At 39.7% G+C, this 25,763-nt stretch overlaps 1 long non-coding RNA gene across 1 annotated transcript in view; it reads right to left on the bottom strand.

Moving 5' to 3' along the window:
- LOC123794974 (uncharacterized) overlaps window positions 1-25,520 on the bottom strand; it is a 75,009-nt gene extending 49,489 nt beyond the window's left edge. Inside the window, exons 1-3 of the long non-coding RNA XR_006780289.2 lie at window positions 24,057-25,520; window positions 22,173-22,369; window positions 10,962-11,110 (exon numbers count right to left, since the gene is read on the bottom strand). This is a non-coding gene — a long non-coding RNA (uncharacterized LOC123794974). The remainder of the gene's footprint in view (window positions 1-10,961; window positions 11,111-22,172; window positions 22,370-24,056) is intronic.
- Between the last annotated feature and the right edge of the window lie 243 nt (window positions 25,521-25,763).

Raw genomic sequence — 25,763 nt, 5'->3', positions numbered from 1 at the left:
AAAATCCTCACTATTGGTAGTGTAAGCTTTTGCTCATAGACAAGCGTTTGCTCGTATTCTGAAATTGTTATAAAACTGCTACCAATCTTTTATGTGTGTGTGATTTCCTGGCCTCACCGAAAGTCAAATGATTTCCTGGTAAAAGCTAGGGTTCCCAGAGCTATTTCCACTACTCTGTGGCTGTCTGAACTTTCCATTTTTGTATAAATGCCAAGAACTGTGTCACATCACGGCAGCAATGGTCTCACCACTCCTGCAGCCCTCCCAGCCATCAATCTTCCCAGCGCCACTCACAGATGAGGCTTGAGCCAGCAATGAATCACAGACATAAGGAAAAGAAAAATGCATAAACATATGGAGGAAATAAAACTCTCCCGGAAAGTGGCAGAATTTATTTTCGCTCTCCGGGAGCTGTCCTCCAGACTTGCAAACCTCCACCTTCTTGAAAAAGCATCTGGAAGTTCAGAATGACTTTTATCTGGCAGACTCATGAACTGTGACTCCAATATTTTGTATCTATTTTCTTACTTAAAAATTTTCAGGACACTACAGAAAGAGCATTTTCTCTCATCCTTTACCGTCTTCACTCTTGAGAGGTTTAAGGTTAGTTTGGGTAGACTCATAAAGAAAAAAATAATAATAATTCAAATCCTAAGAAAGCTTTGGAGTAAATGAGATCATGTCTATGAAGATTATGTGCAACCTGAAAAGTACTGTGAGTGTGTCAGGGTTCAATTAAGAAAACAGAGTATTGTATTACTGGAATGAAGGATTTCATAAAGAAATTAGACTTCACATGAAATACGGGAGGAGCTGGGGAAGTGAAGGTCTAGAAAAGGAAATAAGAGAGTAAGAGAAATAGTCATTAACCAATGCACCTAAAGCTCTGGCACAGATGGACAAGTTATTCCACCACTCAGCCTTGGTCCCCTCACCTGTAATGGCAAGGAATGGAGTATCTAGAAACTGACCACCTGTGCTCAAGTCTTGGATCTGCCACTTACTAGACGTATAGCCATGAGCAACTTACTTTACCTCTCTCGATCTCATATGGTCATTTGTAAAGTAAGGATAACAGCACTCATCTGATAGGGTGGTTGTGAGGATTAAACAAAATGATACTTAGAACAGTGCCTAAAATATATAAGCATTCAGGAAATGTAGAAATCTTTACCATCACAGGAACGTGGTGATACTAAATGAGATATATATCAAACAGCTAGCTCATTAGTTTCAACATAAACAGTCCTCAGTAAACACTAGCTATATGCTATAATGATTTAGGATTTTGAATCAGAGACATTGTAAAGGACAATGTTGGAAAAGTTCGGAGATTGGGAATGCCAGGACATGTTAGGGACAAGTAGTATGGCTGGAGGACAGGTTCTGAAGGGGACTGATGGGCAGTGCGACTAGAGACATGTCAAGTCTAAAAGAGGAAGCACTTGACAATCACATAAACAAGAGCCACAGCAGGCCCTGGAGACTGATAAAATGAAAAATTTAAAGGTTACCTAGCACAGCCTATAGACTAGACTGGGAGAATGGGAGTGGGGAATCAAATCTACAGGGAGAAAGACTAATGAGAAAGTAAAAAATAAAGTTCTTACAATAAACTAAGGCAAGCAGTAATTAGGACCTGGATTATGAAAGTCAAGGTGGAAATAAAGAGATGGAGTAAAGATATATCCCATGACAAAACTAACAGACCACTGAAACTATTGGACATAATAAAGAGTAGGAATAAAATGTAATTTTTAGGTTAAGGGAGTGATGATTTTTGAGCAAGTACAAATGAACTATTCAGGTGACTATGTGTGGTCTGGAGCTCAGGAGAAATGTCAGGGCTGGAAATAGTGATCTGAGATTCATCTGATGAGAGATACAAGAGTGGGAGACAGAATGCCCTCACTGCCAATCTCTCTTTGGAATATGGAAAAAAACAAACAAACAACAACAATAAAAAAAAAAAGAAAGGAAAATCAAAAGAGAATGAAAAAAACCCAAAAACTCTAAATATAGTATTAGCAAATTGTACTTAACAATGTATGTGTGGGGGTGCCTGGGTGGTACAATTAGTTAAGCATCAGACACTTGGTTCAGGTGGTGATCTCAGGGTCATGAGATTGAGCCCTGTGTCAGGTTCCAACCTGAGCACAGAGTCTACTTGAGGTGCTCTCTCCCTCTCCCTCTGCCCCTCTCAGTTGTGCTCTCTCTCTCTAAAATAAATAAATCTTTAAAAAAACAATGCATTTGTGTATTTATAAAGGCAAACAGATATAGATGAATATAATGTCATGATCAAATAAGATTTATTCAAGGATGTCTAAAATAAAAAAGACAAGAAATAACAAGTGTTGGCAAGGATGTAAATAAAATGGAATTCTTGTTGGTAGGAATGCAAACTGGTGCAGCCATTGTGGAAAACACTATGGAGGTTCCTCAAAAAATTAAAAATAGACATACCATAGATCCAATAACTCCACTACTGGGTATTTACCCAAAGAAAACAAAAACACTAATTTGAAAAAAATATATGCACCCCTATGTTTATTGCAGCATTATTTACAGTAGCCAAGACATGGAAGCAACCTAAGTGTTCACTTATTAACAAATGGATAAGGAAAATGTGGTACACACACACACACACACACACACACACACACACACACACACAGAGGAATACTCCAAACTCATGTTATAAATAAAAATAAGTTCTAGATGTTTAAAAATTTGAATTTGAAAAACCAAATCTTAAAAAAATTTAGAATATATTGGCCACAGGAATTTGTGATTCTCACACAGAACACAAAAATCACAAACCTAAAATAAAAAGACAGACTAGGCAAATGTACTTGCAATGCATATTAACTACAAAAGTATAGTGCCCATAATACCATAATAGTAAAAGACTCACACAAATTAATAAGGAAAAAGGCAAACAACTTGAATGAAAAATGAGCAAACAATATGAACAAGCAATTCTTAGATAAAGAAACACAATGGCCAGTAATACTGTGAAAGCAGCTCATGTGTGAACAGATGATGAGGCACTGCAGTGCAAATTCACTGTAATCGGGTCTGCAAGTCAGCAGGACCAGATGGAGAGCTCCTGCTGTTTCTAGTGGACTTGCAGGTGAGCTCATGCTTTACCCAGCGATATCATTCTAAGGTGGGAACTTCAAAGGGTGTAGTACTGTCCCCTGGGGGCATTTGTAAATCTGTCAACTGTCACCTGGCTCCAGATTGCAAAACCTACCTCCAGTCACAACGTCACAAGAAAATTAGCAATTTTATCATGAAAGTATGAATATAATGGGTTGTATTCCCTTAGCTACATAAAAGGGGTGAAATTTCCTTCTCTCTGCAGTCTCTTAGTGGATTATCTGTGATATGCATCACATTCTGGTTTAATCTTATTCAATAATAAAACTATTTTCTTTCTCTTAAAAACAAGCAGCTCAAACTCACTAGTAATCAGGAAAATTCCAATTAAAACCATAAGATATCACTACAGTATGCTCATCGAGAAAATTAAAAAAAAAAATCCAACAATAGCAAATGTGGTAAGGTCATAGAGTAGTTGCAACTTTCATACACTTTTGGTGGGAAAATAAACTGGTATGTCCACTTTGGAAAACAATTTGGCATTGCTTGGAAATCTGAAGAAGCATATACCGTACAACCCAGCAATCCCCTCCTTAGTTATATATACATACCCAAAAGAAACTTACATATGTACACCAGGATGTTATGTACTCAAATGTTCATAACAGCACTGTTTTTAACAGCCAAAACTTGGAAACTACCCCAAATATGTTTTAAGAGGAAAACAGGCAAACTTCAGCTTCCTACAACAATAAGAATGAATTTCCCAAACATACTTATGTAGTGATGAATTAACCTTACCCAAAGCCACATCTGGCCTTTGCCCGTGGCTAGTGGCAGCCGTACTCGAGGCTCCTGGAATGTCATACCTGGGATGTTTTTCTTTGCTTGGGGGCTTTGGTCACCAGACCAAATCACAGGGTGATTTATGGTGGGGGTTTGGGCTACCCAGTATTTACTTGACTTCTGGAGGATCTGCAGACCAGAGGTAAGCCATATGGGCAGTCAATCATGGAGCTCTAATAAAAACTCGGATTCCAAGGCTTGGGTGAGCTCTCCAGGTGGGCAATACTTCATGTATACTGTCACACACTGTTGCTTAGAAAGTAATACTATCCATGATTCCACAGGGAGAAGAGGACTGGAAGCTCCATGTGTGGAGTTTCCTGGACTCTGCTGTATGCATTTCTTTCCTTGGCTGATTTTAATCTGTGTCCTTCCCTTTTGTAAGCTATAAGTGTGAGAATAGCAGCTCTCAGTGTATTCAGTGAATCTTTTAATAAATTACCAAATGTGAGAGTAGCTCTGGAACTCCAGAAGTCTCAATAGGTGTACGAAGTGAGGGTGGTCTTGAAGACTGTATTTCCTTCCCCAGTTTTGCAATGATGTTCAGAGAAAGAAGCAAGTTACATGCATATATACATTCAGTATAATACCATTTATATATAAAAAAAAAATCCAAACAGGCAAAACAGTGAGGGCCCTGCATCTCTCCATGTAGGTTGTACACTACACAATTTTAAGGAGCATTTTCTCTATCACAACCTTTGTAAACAGTGCCTCCCTAGACTTGCTCAAGCACACACTGCTAAACTGGACAAGGAAGTATCATAACAAATATTTTTAGTAACAGTATAAGGCATACATGACACTGATAATCCCAAAGTCCAGAACACTGGTTATCTCTGGGGGGGGGGGAGGGGAAAACAATCAAGAAGGCACACATAGGGGATTTCAGTTACAGCTGTAATTTTCTTTCTTAGACCGGGTGGTGGGTGCCTGGGTATTCTTTATATTACTGTTTTTTTGCTGTTTCATATGCATGGAATATTTCATTTTTTAAAACTCTGTACTTAGGGGACAAAAGGAGGAAAATATCCAGAGAAGGAAACAAGGTCAGAGATAGAGATATAAGGAAAAAATCAGCAGAGCACAACATCAGGGAGATCAAAAGAGGAGTTTTAAATAGGACACAATGTTGGCAGTGCTGCAAGGAGCCAAGGAGGATAAGAAGTGATTTGTGGATTTGACAATTAGATCGTTTTGATCTTTAAAAGAGCAGTTTCAACAGATCAGTGAGGGTTAAATCAGATTGCAGGAGGTTGATGAGAGAGCAGGAAGTGATGTGGAAACAATGAGGGTTGAAGTTCAGCAGTAACGGAAGTGGGACGGGAGCTGCAACTGCAAAAATATCATGGCTAAAGGCAGGCAAGAGTCTCGAACGACTGAATGCTCATGACCCTTAAATTCTTATGTAGAAACCTAGCCTCCAAAGTGATGGTATTAGGAGGTGGGGTCTTTGGGAGGTGATTAGTAATGAGGGTAGAGCCCTCATGAATAGGATTACTGCTCCTATAAAAGCAACCCAGAGAGCCCCTAGTCCCTTCTGCCACATGAGGACAGAGTGAGAAGACAGCCATCTATAAACCAAGAAGTGGGTCTCACCAGATGACAAATTTGTCAGAGCCTTGATCTTGGACTTCCCAGCCCCAGAACTGTGAGAAACAAATGTCTGCCATTTATAAGCCATCTAGTCTCTGGTATTCTGTTATAGCAGCCTGAATGAATTAAGGCAAGAGTCTTTTTTGTTTTGTTTTATTCTTAAGGAAGGAGGATACTTGTAAGCCGGTGGTAGAGAGAGAGAAATTAAATATTGGAAAGAAAAACACAATTTTATTGTCATTCTTTGGGAATATTTACTCTCTTTCTTCATGTACATTCTAGAAGACTAGCTGGAAGTGATTTAAGTAGTTTCCTTATCAAAGTCTTAAGCTCCAAAAAAAAAAAAAAAAAAAGGATTTATACGTTTGGAAATTTGAGTGCATTTCTCTATCAGACACAAGTAAAAAGGATGGTTGTTTTCCATGCTAGTCTTTTTAACCCACACAATGTAAGCAATAGGCTAAAACCTGTGAATCTACCTTATTCTCGTAAATGTGCCTTATTTTGACCAGCTGACAAAATAGTCATAAGACAAAATTAGGAAACAACAGACTTTAAAGGCTTTATCTGGAACTCAGGTGCTTGAGTGAAACAGTGATGAGGGTAGGAACAACTAGATTGACATTTTTGTTAAGAATGCTCTGAAGGGGCCTTAAGTTGCTCAAAGCCTCTAATCATGATGGCCATGGCCCTTTTGTTCGAGGCCAAAACTGAGATAGGAACTAGATATGTCAGGTTGTTCCTCCAAGTTTATGTTTGTACCTACTGTTTTTCACAGAGCTGAGCATCTGTGAAAAAAACCTTGAAAAAAAAAAAAAAAAAGCCTGTCCATGGCTGTGGTAAGTCCTAGGCATGCATGGGGTTGCAGTGGAGGTGGTGAGGGGAAGAGCAAAGTCCCTCAGAGGGAATTTCTCCTTTAGGAATAAGTCTGGCCTGGCACACAATGAAGCAATAGGGTGGGAGGGTCTGAATGAAGCATGGCCCCTGCGTGGGGAGATTGCTGGTACATGAGCTGTTTCATGAAACCCTGTAACATTTTGCATCCAAGCAACTCTGTTTTTTGAGATCCCAACACACACTCACACACACACACTCACACACAACAATCACATCACAGAGGACAGAAGTTGCCTCCCTCTTACTACACTTAAGACTAAGCAGAACAGGGGCCAGGATGAAAGATCTGGGTCCATATCAACACTGGCATAGCCTCCATAAAGTTAGTTGCTTGCAAAGTATCTCAGTAACCTGGAAGTACTTGGTCAGGAAGGCTAGCAGCAAGTAGCTGCCAAGAGCAATAGTGGTCCTGGTTCTGTGTAAGGCTTGGGGACTCACCTCTACACTAGAGGGGAGGGGCAAATAGGTAGGACAAGACTTTGCACTGTGGAGGCTAGGCATGCAACCGATGAAATCTGGGAATTAATATTAATACAAGCTCATTTATATACACAGACAGCGAAGGCTTGGGCTCATTTGAGCAACACGTCTACATTTGGAGCAATTACAGCTTCCTTTCTCTTGATTCCTGTGAATCAGAGGCTACTCTTATTCACTCTCATTAAGGTCGTTTTCAGCTCACAAATGGAAGACCACAAAATTTCTTCAAAGCAAAAGTTTTTTCTCATTCTGTATAGATTCTTGCTATCTTAATTTCACAATCCTGCCCAGTCTTCTCAAGTTATTTTTATCTTGCTTTTGTAGATTCTTATGCAAACAAGAATGTTCTTCAGCTGGATGGAGTCATTCTTCAGATGCCCACATTCTGGCCTCTCACAGACCTCATGGCTTCACCCCTCATCAACAGGGCACTGTGGTTGGTGAACCAGGCTTGCGGTCCACATTCTAACTGAGAATGATCGTTCAAAACATACATTTGGTAGACTTAACCTAATCTTCCAAATGTGCAGTCACAGGCCACCAAAACCAGGCAGGGTGAAGAAACCACAGGAAAGAGGGAGCTTCCTATACCCCAAAAATGTGAAAGGAGGCTAAGCTGCCCTCAGGTTGAGGTGAGAAGTTCAGTGTCTGCCCCACCAACTCCTCAAAAATTTAAAAAGCTGCCATTTCCATCAAAGGAATAAAAACAGAAAGAGGGAGCCACAGGATGGCAGGAAACCCTGAATTCCAGCAGCAAACAAAAACTAGCCAGTCTGTCAGCCAAAGTACGGGAATCAAGGAAATGAGAAATGGAAGAGGGTTTTCCCTGCATAACAGTGAGAAGGGTAGAGAGGGTGAACACTGTCAGGAGGAGAAAGAAGGTAGGGTAGTGAGGGGAGAGCAAGAGGGAAATGGAGCAGAGTGGAAGGAGGGGATAAAGCACTATCAGTGTGACCATTTTTATACAAGGGACTTGAGAAATCTAATATAAAGGACAAGGCTATCCATAACAACTTTGTCAAAGAACCAACATGGTGGACCCACTCCTTCCATATCTAATCTCTGCAGCAATTGCTGACTTGTGTAGAAAGAAAAACTACCCATAATTGAATTTAAATTTTAAAAAAAGCAGAACTACCCAATATCATGACTTTCACAGATTCCCATCTAATATATGAATTCAAACTGTGCTTGTGGAAGGCACGGAGTTGTGCAGGAGAAATAGGGCAGCAAGCATCCTATGGATTTCAATGATCCCATGGGATATCTATTGAGAACAGGCTGTTATGATCCATGATCCCACTTGTAGGTGGTCTAGAATGGTTACTCAATCACCTATATTACTTGATTTTAAATTTAAATGCTCTCTGTGTTTACACTGTTTATATAAATAACATATTGCTATGGTCGTTAAAAGTCAGCATATCAGTATTCTGGATTAGGATGGAATAGCATACTATCTGGAACAAATAAGACTGTTGTCAGTCAAATGTGTTTTATTAGCTGTGTGATTCCCTTGTGCCAGAGGCCAAATCCATGTCTCCCCCCACTTTTTTAAAATTTAAATTCTAGTTAGTTAACATACAGTGTAATATTGGTTTCAAGAGTAGAATTTAGTGATTCATCACTTACATATAACACCTAGTGCTCACCATAACAAGTGCCCTCTTTAATACCCATCACTCATTTAGCCCATCCCCCACCCACTTCCTTCCATCAACCCTCAGTTTGTTCTCTATAGTTAAGTGTCTCTTATGGTTTGTTTCTCTCTCTCTCTCTCTCTCTCTCTCTCACTTTTGCCCCTTCCCATACGTTCATGTTTAGTTTCTTAAATTCCACATAGGAGTTAAATCATATGGTATTTGCCTTTCTTGGACTGACTTATTTTGCTCAGCATAATACATTCTAGCTTTGGTCACATCGTTGCGAAAGGCAAGATTGCATGCTTTTTGATGGCTGAGTAGTATTCCATCGTATATATATACCACCTCTTCTTTATCCACTCATCTGTTGATGAGTGGATGTCATCGGACATTTGGACTCTTTCCATAGTTTGACTATTGTTGATAATGCTTCTATAAACATTGAGTACATGTAGCCCTTTGAATTTGTATTTTCGTATACTTTGGGTACATACTTAGTAGTGCAATTGCTGGGACATAGGGTAGTTCTATTTTTAGCTTTTTGAAGAATCTCCATACTGTTCTCCAGAGTGGCTGTACCAGTTTGCATTCCCATCAACAGTGAAAGAGGGTTCCCCTTTCTCCATATCCTTGCCAGCATCTGTTGTTCCTTGTGTTGTTAATTTTAGCCATTCTGACTGGTGTGAGGTGGTATTTCACCATGGTTTTGATTTGTATTTCCCTGATGATGAGTGATGTTCAACATCTTTTCATGTGTCTGTTGGCCATCTCGAGGTCTTCTTTGGAGAAATGTCTGTTCATGTCTTCTGCCCATTTCTTAACGGATTATTTGGTTTTTGGGTGTTGAGTTTGAGAAGTTCTTTATAGATTTTAGATACTAACATTTATCAGTATGTCATTTGCAAATATCTTCTCCCATTCCATAAGCTGCCTTTTAGTTTTGTTGATTGTTTCCTTCACTGTGCAGAAGCTTTTTATCTTGACAAAATCCCAGTAGTTCATTTTTTTTCCCTTGCCTCCAGTGATGTGTCTAGTAAGAAGTTGTTGTGGCTGAGGTCAAAGAGGTTACTGATTGTGTTCTCCTGTAGGATTTTGATGGTCTCCTGTCTCACATTTAGGTCTTTCATCCATTTTGAATTTGTGTAAGGTCTAAGAAAGTGGTCCAGTTTCATTCTTCTGCATGTTGCTGTCCAGTTTTCCCAACACCATCTGTTGAAGAGTCTCTTTTTTCCATTGTATGTTCTTTCTTGCTTTGTCAAAGATTAGTTGACCATATAGTTGTGGGTCCATTTTTGGGTTTTCTATTTTGTTCCATTGATCTATCTGTCTGTTTCTGTGCCAGTACCATACTGTCTTGATGATTAGAGTCTTGTAATATTGCTTGAAGTCCAGAATTGTGATGCCTCCAGTTTTGCTTTTTTCAAGATTCATTTGGCTATTCAGGGTCTTTTGTGGTTCCATACAAATTTTAGGATTATTTGTTCTAGCTCTGTGAAAAGTGCTGGTGGTATTTTGATAGGGATTGCATTAAATGTGTAGATTGCTTTGGGTAGCACAGACATTTTAAGAAATCCATGTCTTCTCAAAAACCATGGGCTGAGTCTGCCACACAAGGGAAACAGGACTGATGTTGCAGAACCTCTGATCTCCAGCAGGTATCTTTCCAGTTCTATTCCCTCTTGTTCTGGATTCCTAGAACCCACCCTTTGACTCACCTCCTGAGTTCTCTGACCCTTCTTTTTCAGCAGCTGCCCTTCCCCTGCCTTTGCTAGTGACCTTCATTAGAGTCACCCTACCACACCTTCTCACAACCATTTTCCTTCAGCAGCTGCTGCTTGGCAGTCTTTTCCCCTAGTATGCACAACATCTATAGGCTTCCATGACAGTGGCCATGCTCTAGACTAGCTGATCAATAAAAGTCATACCAAATAAATTATAATACTTTGTTGTCTCCAAGACTAATTTTGACCATTTTTCTTCATACCTTTTAGGAATCCCAAAAGACCCCCTGAAATTACACAAATCAAGTGTAAAACCTCATACCCATAGGGTATGTAGGTAACATAAATGATTAAAACAAATGGATAGGGAGACACTAAGACATGATGGGGACTGAGGCAAACTAGAGCACATGCTCCATCTCATGAAGGTACAGCCCAAATTCAGCTTGAACTAATTGTTATGTGGGAACAAACTAGAGCCCACTCATCACAGATCCTTTGACTTTTTAAGAAATCTCCTATTTTTTTTAATGCTGGCAACTAATTTAACATTCAATATATATATGCTGTACGAACCAACACTATGAGGTACAAAAGAAAGGCATCTGTAACCCCAGTTTGTGGCATGTGATATGTTGGTTAATAATAGAAATGTCAATAGGGCATTTACCTGTGAATCTGTGATGGACGGCAGCAGTCAGATAATGACCATGGGCCACATCATGACTCTCCATCTTCTATCATGTTCTGATGAGGAGCACAGAGAAATGAATCCTAGATGGAAGCTACACATTTTTTTCTCCTGGTTTTCTTCTCTTCCTGGTTAGGTAAAAAAGGAAAGAGAGAGATCAATAACGTATTTTAGGGGCACCTCAATCAGGCTATATAACCGTGAAGTGAATTCTGGTTCCAAAGTAACATGTGGCCAGAGAGAAAATAAATTCATATCTCTGAACCCAGGGAGTCTCTGTGGGTCTCAAAACCATTTGAGGGAGGAAGGGTTCAAAGTGAACACACTGTTAGCTGGAGCCTTGCCTCTGATTTTCTAGCAATTAAGGTACTCGAAGAGTGAAACTTATACAAATGTGACAGGGAGACTTGTGCTTTTCTTCTTACGTGCACCCGTGACCATGTGCCTTTCCCAAAGGATTCCTATTAGCTTTGCACCGCCCCCCAAACCCACACTTATGCCCTTAATTCACTACCTCCCAAGCATTGTGCTTAGGCTCAGGTTATATGAATAAGCTTGCTAAAACTCTAATTGTTTGAGCCCCTGGCTATCAGGTGGGCATAATCACAGCTGGAGTCCCTCAGCTTGTCACCTCTGGCCACAAGCAGTCCAATCTGTTTATCTTAATGCAGTACAAACTATTATTATTTTTGATGTGCCACAATGAAGAAAAGATCAGAAAGCACAGCTAATGCCTCTGTCTGTACGGTTCTTTTTTTTTTTTTTAATTTTTTTATTATGTTATGTTAGTTACCATACAGTACATCATTAGTTTTTGATGTAGTGTTCCATGATTCATTGTTTGCATATAACACCCAGGGCTCCATGCAATACGTGCCCTCCTTAATACCCATTGTCCATAGGGTTCTTTATGGATGGGTTTGCCTTGGATGTGACCTTCACCTCTGTCATGTCATCTGCTGCTCAGATCACCCCTTCAGGATTGAGGCATTTGTTTCCCTAACCTCTGGGAGCGTTGGCAGCTGAAGCTCTTGGCTGAGTCCCTCATTGGGGCTCATACTCTGCTGAAGACAGCCTAACTCAAGGTCACCTCCCTCCTCAAGGACAGCCTACAAGCAATGACTGTTCAAGGATAGGAGAAGGGAATGAAATCCTGGCTCTCATTGTCCAATTCTAGTCAAGTTTGAAGAGTGACCCCAACCCCAGAGCTCCTGTAAATTCAACTGAGGCCTCTGGTTCAATACATCATTGTTTAATTTCCCTTTCTGCCCAATCCTGCCTTCTTCCCTTCCTGCAGGTGCCGATTCCAGGAGCACACACCATAAGATTCCTGCTTGCAAATCTCTATCTGTCAGTTGGTCTCTAACTCAACCTCTCTTTCAGCCCCTCTGGAAACAGGTAGAAACATAACTAAGCATAACCTTGCCATCTTGGATGATCTCATTTCAACATCCATTTCCCACATAGGTCATGAAGTCTGTCTATTTTCATTACATTGACTTCTTTAGGGAGGTTTAGAAAACAAGTTTTATACAGTGGGGAAGAGAAGTGAATCCAGATTACAGGAAGTAAAAGTTCCCATTCTAACATCCTCCCTCCATGTCAGGCCAACTACAAGCATCAGAGGTTGCTATCCAGGGGTACACTCAGGATTGGATTGTCCATGCTATTATCCTTAGATAATAATTACAATAATAATAACTATTACTGCCATCAACCATATACCTGTTATGTCATAAGCTCCATAAGTTTTTTTAATATAATATCTTTAATTTTTCCAACAAACTCAATGAGTAAAGTATTATTAACCTTTTCTATAGGCCAATAAAGTGAGGAGAGTCAAACTGCCTGAGGCCACACCATTTGGAACTGGGATTAAACACAGGATTCAAGTCTAATCAAGTTCCTCTGCACCAATACTCCCTGTCCTTTATTGTTCCCAGCTCCCAGATGTTCACAATTCGTAGTTTACTTTGGAGGGAAAACGCCATGAGGGCAGATATTTTTGTTCTCAACAACAATGGCTGGCATGTGGCAGATGTCCAATTAGTTCTTTGTTTGTTTGCTTGTTTAAATGAGTGAATGAGATCCAGGCTCACAATCCCGCCAGAGTGGACTCAAGCATCAAAGAACACTGAGGAATATGTATGTCTGATTTCATTTGTTTCTGAGCACGCAGCTGCTGCTAGCTCATACAGTGTGTCCAAATTAGAAAAGGAGCCCCTTTCTCAAGACAGCTTTATCCACCTATCAGAAAACTGTCCCTCTACATGGATTTGTTAAAACAAGACACTTAAATGCCATTTACTCAAAAACAATAACTACACAGATCTATGATGTCTATGTTGTGGATACTGTCCTCTCTAATGTGGCACTCTGTGCACCAGACAACCCACACAGCCATGTCTGTCTACGACTGGCCAGTCCTAGTTTATGCTTTTGTCTAACTAGGTACTGGAGGCAGATTTGTCTTATTTTCTGACAGCTGGACTCTAACTCACATTTGTTTTTAATTCCCCACTCAACTACCTTTTGTCAACTTTGAGATAATGGCCAAAGTCTCAGAAAGTTTGCTGGATGATAGTCTCAGCATTACCCAGGCTCCCCCCTCTGTAAGCTTCCTGCTTTCAGAGAGCTCTCTTATCATTCTTTGATGGAGAGCTATTTTCAAGAGCTATACAATTTCCTGACATTCTTCTTTGCTTGTTGAAGACAGATTCTCTTGAGAGAGTACAATATCTTAAGTACTTTAAAAACACTGTGAATGCCATCGCCTCCTTTCTGAGTCAGGCTTTCTTTCTCATCAGTAATCTTCCCCTCTGACCTGCTTTTTACAGTCTGTTTTACTCCCTTTGTCCCAGACAGATGAAACAACTGGTCTGGAAAAGGTCAAATTCAGCATGCCAAAATAATATATATTTCTACATTTCCAATGAAAAGAAAGACAAATTGAAAGACAACATTAACCAATCTGTCTCTGAGGTTCTTGAGGAAGAAATGCCAGAAATGTGAAATTGTGAATAGTCTTTGATCAGGGATGCCCAGATGCCAATATACAAACCAACAGAGCATTTTATTTTTTATACAGTTCTTTACAAACAAAGGCCAGGAGAAAAAGTGAAACAAAAGGAATGTAACAGGCCACCCCACTATTAAAAAATGTAATAAAGCCAAGGCAAATCTGACAGGAACCAAAAATCTCATTGGCCTAATTCCAAAGATACTAAAGTGAACATGATTTGGGTATATAAATAGGTCACAGTAAATAAATACCAACTTTTTTTGATGATCAGTTCAGCCCACTTGCCATGGCAACTAAACTAAATCTTAATATCCCAAACAGACCTAAGTTATTCCCACATATGAGAAACCACTGCATTTTGTTTGTTCTTCTGTGTGGAATATTTAACGTGTTATATGGAATTTTCAGCTTACTCATCCATCTTTTCCCCACTGGATTGGTATTCCTTGTGGCAAGAACTACATTTTACACATTTTTATATTACCAGTGATGAGTATAATGACTGGTACATCACGGATGTCACCAATGTTTTGTGGGAGTCAGTTATATATTTCTATGGATGGAATGTTTGTGTCTCCTCAAAATCCATATGTTGAAGCCTTAATCCCTAATGTGAGGGTATCTGGAGGTTAAGTCTTAGGGAAAGAATTAGGTTTAGAAGAGATCATGAGGGGCGCCTGGGTGGCTCAGTCATTAAGTGTCTGCCTTCAGCTCAGGTCATGATCCCAGGGTCCTGGGATCCTGCTCAGCGGGAAGCCTGCTTCTCCCTCTCCCACTCTGCCTGCTTGTGTTCCCTCTCTCACTGTATCTCTGTCAAATAAATAAAATCTTAAAAAAAAAAAAAAAAAGAAGAGATCATGAGAATGGAATCCCCATGATGGGATTAGTGCCCTTATAAGAGAATAAAGAGAGTAGAGCCCTCTTTTGCCACCATGTGAAGATGTTACAGGAAGGCAACCATCTGCAAACCAGGAAATGGGCCCTCACCAGAACCCATCCATGCTGGCACCCCGATCTCAGACTTCCAGCCTCCAGAACTATGAGAAATAAATGTTTGTTGCTTAAACCACGCCGTTTGTGGTGTTTTTGCTATAGTAGCCCAAGCTAAAGCAGATGTTTCTCTAGTGATGCAAAGGAATCAGACATCTGATTCTTTGTTCTTTATTATGAAACCTTGCTTCTGGATAGTAAAGGAAGAGGTGTCATTAGCAGCATCCCAAAGAACAATGTCCATAACAGAATATTTTTCCCTCACACTGTCATTAATATATTGATTTCTTTTCATTTTTCCTGAATTTGCTAAAATTCACCCATTTCTGAGAAATCTTTGTGTATTGTCCTCTTGTGTACAATGACTGAAGCAATGAAATACAGGGGCCTAGCAGGCATCTGTGACCCTCACCATATTGGGCATGAAGCAAATGAGCAGAATTTTCCTAACTGCTATACCAAGAAGATGTTTAGTGATGCTATACAGCAAGTGCCATGTACTACACAAATGAAGCCTCTCAGAAAGAAACCCTGCCCATCAAAGGACTTCTAACATCTCCTATCATTCTGCCATATTCAAGGATAATCCAGCAGAGGGTTTACAGACGCCCACCATGGAGAATACATACTCTGTGGAAACAGTATAGTTTCTAGCACAATCCAGTACAGAACATTGTGATCAGGATGGTAGTAAACTTTACAGCTAACACTCAAAAGCACTTACTATCTGCTAGGCACTTTGTTAGGGACTTGCATCCTTGGAACCACCCAGGGAAGTAGGCACTCTTGTAATCTACATTTTATGGATAAGAAAACAGGTTTATTAAACAAGTTAGTAATTCCCCTAACATCTCATGGAAAGTTAAGAAGCACAGCCTTAAACCCTAGTCCGTTTGCTGGAACACCATACTTTGAGCAAGAGCAGAAACAAAATTTAGTGCAGTAAAACAATACCAAAGCCTACCAATATATTCGGGTTCTTCTCTTCTACTGAACATGTGGATGGATTACATGGCCTTACCCATTTAAGTTCATCTTGGTCTACTTTGGCCAATGACAGAAGCATTTAAGATCAAGAGTGCAATTCTCTACTTCTCCCACCTCAGCAAAGCCTGAAGCCCATGTTGAGATGGCAGCATCATCCAATGCCCACTTCAGTTATGGGACCAAGGATAATAGAGAAGGAAGGGCCTCCTAGTGGGCCAAGCCAAGGGCTGTGGAGATCGATGGACTGAGAGACTTTCCTGGGGATCAGAATGGAGCTCAGTCTAGGAATATACCTTACCAGCACATGCCAATGAGTTTTCAGGATTGCTCCAAACCAGTTACTGCCATGTGTCTCTCTCATTCTTCCTCTTACAGAATGTGAATGTTTATTGAAGTTATCCTGTCCCTGTTCTACTGGGAGGGCACAAGGGGACAGGCAGATGACTTGTCTTTTTAGTTCACAGAGTTTCATAGGGATCTGGGATTCTCTCTTTTGCAGAATGTTATGATCTAAATGTTCATATGTTGAAATCCTAACTCCCTGGATGATGGTATTAGGAGGTTGGGTCTTTGGGAGATGATTAAGTCACGGGGGCAGAACCCTCATGAATGGGATTAGTGCCCTTATAAAAGAGACTCAAGAAAGTTCCTTTTCTTACTAAGTGAAGACACAGCAAAAAGGTGCCATCTTTGAACCAGGAATTGGACTCTCACAAGACACCAAATCTGCTGATATCTTGATCTTGGACTTTCCAACCTCCAGAACTATGGGAAATAAACACCTCTTGTTTATATGCTACTCCATCCCTGGTATTTTATTACAGCAGCCCAAACAGACTAAGAAACAGGGCATAGGAGCAGACTGCATGTAGGGAAAAAATGTGAACCTAATACTTGATTGCCAGATTATGGTAAGCATTATAAGTACTGCCCAATATTTGTCTTCTCCTCTTCTTCTAGGAATACTAGAGGACTGTACTTCTCTCTCTCTCTCTCTCTCTCTCTCTCTCTCTCTCTCTCTCTCTCAAAGTTAGGTATAGCCAATGGTTTGTGTTGCCAATGGGACAGGAGCAAAAGTGATGTGTCATTTCTGGGTGGATGTGTTTAAGATTCAGTACATGATCATCCATGCTTATTTCCCTTGTCAGAGCAAACCCTGAAAACTTGTGTTGAAAAAGCATGTTAGAAGATGATAAATCCTTCATGGGCCTGGGCCCCTGGATGACCATTGAGAACACTGTCCCTGCCAACACAAGTTAGATGTATAGTATTAGGGGGAAAAAAGGGAAAACTTGGTTATTCTAAACACAGAGTTTGAAGTTTGTCTGTTACCACAGCCTACTCTGATAGTACCCTAAAACTTGGCATTATGAGAGCCCTGAAACTTAAGTTTGTATCCCAGCTCAGACTGGACTATGTGTGAGAAAAGCAGCCTAAAATGAACCTAGAAGAGAGCCTAAAATGAATCCGAATTCTTCATTAGCACACTGATGAGCACCTGCTCCTTAGTGAAGAAGAGGTGAAATAGAGTAGAGTTTATTGTAAATGCACGTAGACAGTAAAAGATACACAGTTTAGGGAGCCACTCGTTTGCCAAAGCAAAGCAAAGCAAAACAAAACAAAACAAAACAAAACAAAAACCTGTATCTTCAAAATGTACTGAGTTAAAGATCCCTTTAGGGATCCCCAAAGAGAACAATTTCCAGGTAAGAAACTCCTAGAATAGCAGTATTTCTCATAACGTGGCATGTGAACACATTATATTAGAACCACTAGAGTCCTTTTTCAAATCCAAATCCCTAGGCCCTACCACTGAAACTCACTGCTTTAGCAAATTTTATTTCAAGGAGCCTTATTTCTGTTGAGTAGGCCACATAATATGCTCTGATTTTTCCTAGAGTTACATAACTTCAATGCAGTAGTCCCACAATCCCTTTAGGTCAATAAATGTTTTAAGACCATTCACAGTTCCTTAGGAGTTAATGCCCAAACTAATACTAAAAGTAAATTATAATCATCTGGCCTTTGGGCAGGCATTCTTTGTGGACTTGGAATAAGGAAGAATCCATTTCAATTACCAGTGAAATTATATTTGAAATATCCTTTGGTACTATTGTCAAGAATATTAAGAACCAACCATATTCTTAATTTTAGCTATCATTCTGGGTATTAAGTATACAAAGGTGATGGTCTCATTTCTCAAGGAATTCTACAAACACCTAAACAAATATAGTTGATTCCCATTATTTGACATTAGTATGTTCTATGAAGTCACCACAAACCCTGACCTAGTGAATACTGAGCCACTGCTCCTAAGAAATACAGGGTTAAGTTCCTGCAAGCCTCTGGTTGCCATTTTTGTCATCTGATAAATACATAACCTTGTTTTATATGTGTTTCTGTTTGAAGACAACTTACTCGATATACACTGTTGGTTAATTAATGTTGAATTCATGGCTCAAGCTTCAGCAAAGCTTATGCAACACATGTGTTTTTCTCTGTAAGGCACATCACAGTCTTCTTGCACTTAGCTATACTACTCAACACTTCAGCACTATGCTTGGTGGGGGGCATTTTAAACAACAAAATCACCAACAAAAAGCACAAAAATGTGAAAATGTATTACAAATTATACCCCCAAAAGGACACTTGTTCAGAATATGAGAGCTGAAACAAGAAGGCAAAGCATGGCTAGTGTGACCTCAGCTGGGAACATTCACGATGAGTGGCTCAAATTTTTTGCTTCTGTGAATGTACCCGCAGGTGACCATGAAAGGTTCACAAGTATTGATTTGCAGATTGCAGATACATTTTAGCAAGTAGGAAAATTGCTAAATATGGAACTGTGAATAAATGAGGAGAGACTGCATATACACCCATAACTTGCTAATGCTATAACGGAAGCGCAGACAAGGTACAATGGGAATGCAGAGGAAGAAAAGAATTTGGTGGGTGGGGATGGCGGGAGGCAGAAAAGCCATCAGAAAGGAAGTAATGTTTAGCAAGGACCTGTAATAGGTAAATAAGAAGAGAGTGTTCCAGGAAGAGGAAAATGTGTGTGGGAAGAATGAGATTGAACAGACTAGTGGGCAACAATCCTGAAAGGTCTTGCATTCCATGTTAAAGGGGTGAGATTTTATCCTCTGTAAAGACCAGCAAAAGATAGCCTAGTTACTGGAGTAGACTCTCCCAATTTGCATTTCCCTTCTATTTGCCCCCTTGCTACCCCACCGCCAAGTACCAGGAGTGTATAAATGATTATCTTCAAAACAGCAATTGTTTGCCTATTCCTTTTGTAATTTCTCCTACTTAAATTTCATTTCTAAGCATGGCTTGCCTGAAAGCATCACATTATGATTTACTCAGTGAGTAATTTCGCATTTAGGAGACAATGTTTTGGCAATGTTTTGATTAGATGAGAATCCAAGGCACAGAACATGACATGAATCAATAGCTGTCTAATCCTCAGATAACTACAACTCAATCAAATAAAACCAGTCAGAGTGGCTATGATGTCTACTGTGTATCACTAGCATGCTTTTAACTAAGAAGGGGAAATAAACCATCAAGGAGTGAGTTCCTGTGTATCTGGAGAGGGTCAATCAATTCAAAGACTGAGCAAGTTAACTGGCCTACTGACTGAGTGGAATTTACATAACTGGGGGCCCTGTAGCTGTTGTTGTCATTGTTTTAAGTACCTGGGGTCCTTTGGTTGCTTTGCTAGCCTTAGAGAGTGCTTAAGCAGGCCTGTCTTTCATTCTCCAAATGGAAATGCCACAGTTACCCCATTCTCCAAACGGAATTGCCACAGTGGCCACCAGGCAGCAGTTCAGGCCACTCTCACCTATCACCTCTTTCATTATTATAGCCCCTTAATTGTCCTTCCTTAAGCTAGTCTTACTTTCTCTCCCAGCCATTCTCCATACTTCTGCCAGAGTAACTTTTTTTTTTTTAAAGATTTTATTTATTTATTTGACAGAGAGAGACAGAGAGGGAACACAAGCAGGCAGAGTGGGAGTGGGAGAAGCAGGTTTCCTGCTGAGCAGAAAGCCCGATGCAGGGCTCGATCCCAGGACCCTGGGATCATGACCTGAGCCGAAGGCAGACGCTTAACAACTGAGCCACCCAGGTGCCCCCAGAGTGACATTTTTAAAGTAATAAAACAACACATTACTTCACAGCTTAGAAATCTTCCAAGACTGTCCTTAGTTCCAAGACCCAGCTTATTCAGGTTTCCCTTACCTCTTTAAACTCAGTGTTTGAGCTAGTGGCTAAAGAGACCACTATTTAATATTCACCTTCCAACCCATGATTTGTCCTGACTCAGGACCTTTGTACACGCTGTTCCCTTAGATCAGAATGTTGTTCCCCATTCCCCACCACAAATTCCTACTTATTTATTCTGTCTTACCTTAGACATCACCTCTTTCAGAAAGCTTTCTCTGACCACCCTATCACTGCCCCCCCACCCCGACCCCAGTGGGGCTTTCATTACTTCCTGTATTTTTCCTAACAAGAGCACAGATCATTCTGTATTATTCCTTTCCATTTATTTGACTATCTTCTCCCATTAGACTGTATACTTCACCAGAGCAGGGACTATATCCTATTCACCCTTGTATTTCAAGAGCCAACATAATGTTCATAAATGTTTGTTGAATGAGTAAATGAACAGTGAGTGAATCAATATGGATGTCGCCCTCTGAAGACAAGACACAGGATTTAGAGTCTGAAAAAATGGGCGTGAGTTCCATTTCCACTAGTTACTGGTATTTGATCATAGCCAAGTCACTTATTCTTTCTGGTACCCAATTCTTACCTTTAAAATAGAAAAGACAGTAACACCTCCTTCGTAGAATGGTAGGAGGCACTACCATGCATAAATAGGCACTAAAAACTGACTTGTTAAATACATGTTAGTTATTACACATATAGAAAATATACATTTTTGTTGTTTGGAGGATTAATTTTTTTAACCACTAATTTCATTTAAAAAGAGAGTTTAATTTGGTGCTGTGAGTGCAATTTTATTTTATAAATGAAAATCATTGTACTGTGACTAGATTAGGATATTGGGACTCTCATGAAATGCAGCAAGAAATTGGAAATGCTCTTTAAAAAAAAAGGAGAGGCTAAATGGAGGGATGTTATAATTCCAAGGTTCTAGCATTCACTGAAAAAAAAAACCCCTAAGAAATATACTATGCAAAGATTAAAAAAACAACTCTACCCAGGATAAAAGAAATATGCTCCGTGATGACTTTATCTGCTGACACTGAAGCAATAATTTATAGCCAACGCATTTTCTGTGTGGTCAAGTGGAAAACTGGACATTGCGGATGGTCTTGGGGCATGTAGACAATGGACATTCTACTCTTCAGCTCATTCAACCATACAGAACTCTCAGCTCACTTTTCCAAAGACCCTGCACAGAAAGCTTTGTAGGGCAAGAACCCAGCTTCACTAAATGACTGGAGGAGCTAACAGACAATCATGCTTATCTGAAAACCGACACAGAGTATTTCTCACTGCTGGTTTTCAGACCATTTCCAAATCTACTTCTTTTTCAATTTCTAGATCAGCAATTATTTAAAGTTTGGGGAACTGGCTGGTTTATCAGTATATGACCTACCAGTGAACTCCAATATGGAACGACTAAGTTGCTTCAATAAAACAAGGGCCTTATTCAAACCAATTCCTGCCCCCAGACCTCAACTGTAAATGAAAGCCATGTCAGCAGGTGGATTTTTCAGTTGCTGTTCTCACTAAATTGCAAAGATAAGGTCTGACAGTCTAGAAAATATTTCCCAATTGTTTCCTCTGAGCTCTAATAACAGATTGGGCAGGCCCTCAGCTCCCCTCTTGTTTATGTTTATCTCTGCATATCCGTCTTGCTTCAACTCTTCTTGTCTATTTGCCCCTGTGGTCTTAGAGGAGAAGCTGTCCATCTTTCTCAGAAGATTATGCTTTCCTGTGAGCTCTGTGCTACTTTGTCTTTCTATCTACTAGGTGGGAAAAGATAGTCAATAAACTTATTGATTAATTGATTGCGATCCATTAATACATTCTTCTGTGGCATCTTCAGTAACTACATTGGCCCATATTTGATACACTGAAACATGCCCACGTTTTCCCTATCTTAAAACAAACAATAAGAGCCACTCAGCCAATTAATTTGAACAAATACTTACTTGCACTTAGATATGTTTGAAGAACTATGATGGTGCCTTGTGGAACACAAAATAAATAAGATAGCCTCTTCCTGAAGGACCTTCTGGTCTGGCCCAAGAGATGAGACACATAAACAGTAAGATTCTGACTTGAAGAGTCTGTCGCTTCTGCAGACCTGTGTGAGCTGTTCATTCTCTCCAAACCTCAGTTTCCTTGTCTTTAAAACAGAAGCAAGGGGATTACTGTGGGACTGAATGCATTAATGAATGTAAAGCACTGAGTACAGTGTGGTTCAAGGTAAACGTCAAGTAAGTGTTTTTAAAAAATAAATTGAATACATATAACATGGCACAAAACCTTGTCTTCCTACAACTACCAGATGACTTGCCAAATTAAATAGATGTTCTATGATGGACAGAACTCGAGTATATCATGCTTAGTGAAATAAGTCAGAGAAAACAAGTATCATGTGATTTCACTCATATGTGGAATTTAAGAAAGAAAACAGATGAACATAGGGGAAGGGAAGGAAAAATGAAATAGGATAAAAACAGAGAAAGGCAAACCATAAGAGACTCTTAACTATAGGGAACAAACTGAGGGTTGCTGGAGGGGTGGTGGGTGAGGGGATAGGGTAAATGAGTGATGGGAATTAAGGAGGGCACTTGTTGCATAAGCACTGGGTGTTATATGTAAGTGATGAATCACTAAATTCTACTCCTGAAACCAGTACTACACTATATGTTAGCTAACTTGAATTTAAATTAAAAAAAAAATCATTCCAACCTCAAAAAAAAAAAAAAAGAAAAAAGTAGATGTTCTATGATCTTTTCACAAAACGTACTTAATTTTTTTTAAAGATTTTATTTATTTATGTGACAGAGAGACAGCCAGCGAGAGAGGGAACACAGCAGGGGGAGTGGGAGAGGAAGAAGCAGGCTCCCAGCGGAGGAGCCCAATGTGGGACTCCATCCCGGAACACCGGGATCACGCCCTGAGCCGAAGGCAGACGCTTAACGACTGCGCTACCCAGGCGCCCCAAAATGTACTTAATTTTTATAAAGCATACTAAATGGAGAGCAAATGAAGGATTTTTAAGCAAGAGTCTGACATTTACATTAAATTAATTTATGTTAAAAATAAAAATAAAAGCTAATAAGCTGAGTAATGAGTATCTTCTTGTTTTTCCGAAAGTATAAATAAAATCTATCTCTCCGGCCATTCATCCATCCATCTACCAAGGAGGGACTATGTCAGTCAATCTCTCTGTCTCTATCTATCTATCTCTCTGTCTCTCTATTTATCTATCTCTACTTTTACTTTTTTTCTTTAGGCTTGCGTCTCGAAGTTAAGTGGAACTCATAAAATGAGTATTAAGTGAATTTGGGCACTTTCTATCTTTTTCTATGTCTGGAATAGTTTAAAAACTCTGGAATTATTCTTTAAAGGTTAGCCGAAATTCAGCAGAGAAACTTTCTGATTCCATTGCCTTTTTTCAAAATAGTAATCTTTAGCCGTATTTCCAATGTCTGCTATCGACATTGGTCTATTTAAATTTTCTAGTTCTTCTTATGCCAACTTTGAGGTTTTGTATTTTACTAGAAAAACACCTATTTTCACTAGATTTTCAAATTTACAGTAATCTCCCCCTTATCTGCAGGGGAAATGTTCCAAGACCCCCAGTGGATGCCTGAAACTGCAGGTAGTAGCAAACCCTATGTATACTATGGGTTTTTTTCCTTATACACACATACTTATGATAAATTTAACTTATAAATTAGACACAGTAAGAGATTAACAACAGTAACTAATAATAAGATAGAACAATTACAATATACTATAATAAAAGTTATGTGAATGCAGTGTTTCTCTCAAAATATCTTATCGTATTGTACTGTACTCACCCTTCTCCTTGTGATGATGGGAGATGCTGAAATGCCTACGTGATGAGATGAAGTGAGGAGCTTAACAAAGGCATTGTAACAATGCCTTAGGCTACTACTGACCTTCTAATGACAGAAAGAGGATCATCTGCTTTTAGACCACGGTTGACCAGGGGCAACTGAAACTGTAGACGATGAAATCACAGATAAGAAGGGACTGACTACTGCATTGCCAAAAAATTGCACAGTGTATTCTCTCTATTGTATCTATAGTATCTTTTGAATCTGCACTTAAGCCTCCTTATTTCTAAACACTTTTCTTTCTCTTTCATCTTCTTTTATGTTGAAGTCTCTGTTCCAGTTCCTTTGCTTGCTTTGTGTTCTTTCTCATGTATTTTCCTTAGTGGGGCATAGCCACAGATATCTTTCCTTCAGCTTGATGAATGAATTATATCTTGGTTCTGCCTTGGATCTTTGGGTTTTAGTCCTTTTCTCTAAGTTATCTACCACTTCAAATACTGCTTAAGTTCAAAGCCGGTATGATTGTTTTGCCTTTCTAACCACCCTTCTCTTTCCTCTGGAATTGTGACATTTCTCTTTATCCTGGAATTTAGGACTTTTATCAGGATCTGCCTAAATAAATTTTTCCTCTTCAGTCTTTCCAGGAACATGGTATGCACTTCCAAACTATAGTCACGACTTTCTTTTGCTCCTTCATCCCTCTGCTTCTTTTTCTTTAATTGGAATTCCTATAATTTCCATATTAGGTTTTTCATAGATCTTTCCTCAAAGTCTGTTCTCTTATCCATCATGATTTCCATCTCTTTGAAAGTTTGCTCTGTGCTGATAAATTTAATCTTTCAGACCAATATACAGCTCTTGACTGGGACAATGCTCTTTTTCATCTACTGAATGTTTTCATTTATAAGCCATGTTTCAGTTTCAGACAGTCTGTTTTGTGCTCTCCTTGTATATTTTGAATGTTCTTTTCACTGTTTTATTCCTGTTATCCTTTATCTTCTCCAGCAGCTATATTTTAATAGCAGTTGATTCCAAGAGTCATGCTCAGTACACTTCTCTCTACCTGGGCCGCTGGTGTGCCTTATTTTCCTTTGCCTTCTTAGTAGGGCTCAGATGCAGCTGCTGGGGCACCTTACATGGCCAAAGGTCTGAAAATAGAAGAAGACACACTGGTCTCTGCTCTTTTGGGTGTAGAAGGCAGGCAGTCAATCTCCATTCATCATCTCTGTACCCAATTTCCTCCCATTTGTTCATTCTCTGGAATAAAGAAGATTCAGCCCATTTGTTCGGCTACTTCTCAACTCCTTGAGATCCAGGGAATCTATGGAACCTGGTATCAACTCTCCCCTGGGATTGACCCAAAGGGAAGATATTCCTACACCAGTTCTCTCCCCAACAGCTGCATGCCATCTTCAGAGCCTTCTTCTGGAAAACCCCCAACCACTTGGCTCAGAAACAGACAGACTGGAGCTGAAAACAAAGAGTTAGAATAAGCCTATATTGAAACCAGCATCTTCCCAGAATCCCATCTGTGTGTTTAGGTGAGTATATGTTTTGTTTGTGGGTATGTGTGGTAAAATGGGTGAGTGTGTTTTAACTAACATTTATTGCACACTTACTAGGTATTCTGGGTTGCATAGTATTCTCCCAAAACTCATGTCTACTTGGAACATGTGAATGTGGCTTTATTTGGAAATAGGGTCTTTG

This window comes from Ursus americanus, chromosome 12 (assembly GCF_024610735.1).
Source record: "Ursus americanus isolate L20-20 chromosome 12, mUrsAme1.1.p, whole genome shotgun sequence".
Taxonomy (NCBI): Eukaryota; Metazoa; Chordata; class Mammalia; order Carnivora; family Ursidae; genus Ursus; species Ursus americanus.
The sequence above is the reverse complement of the archived record's forward strand: the minus strand, read 5'-3'. Positions and strand labels throughout refer to the sequence as shown.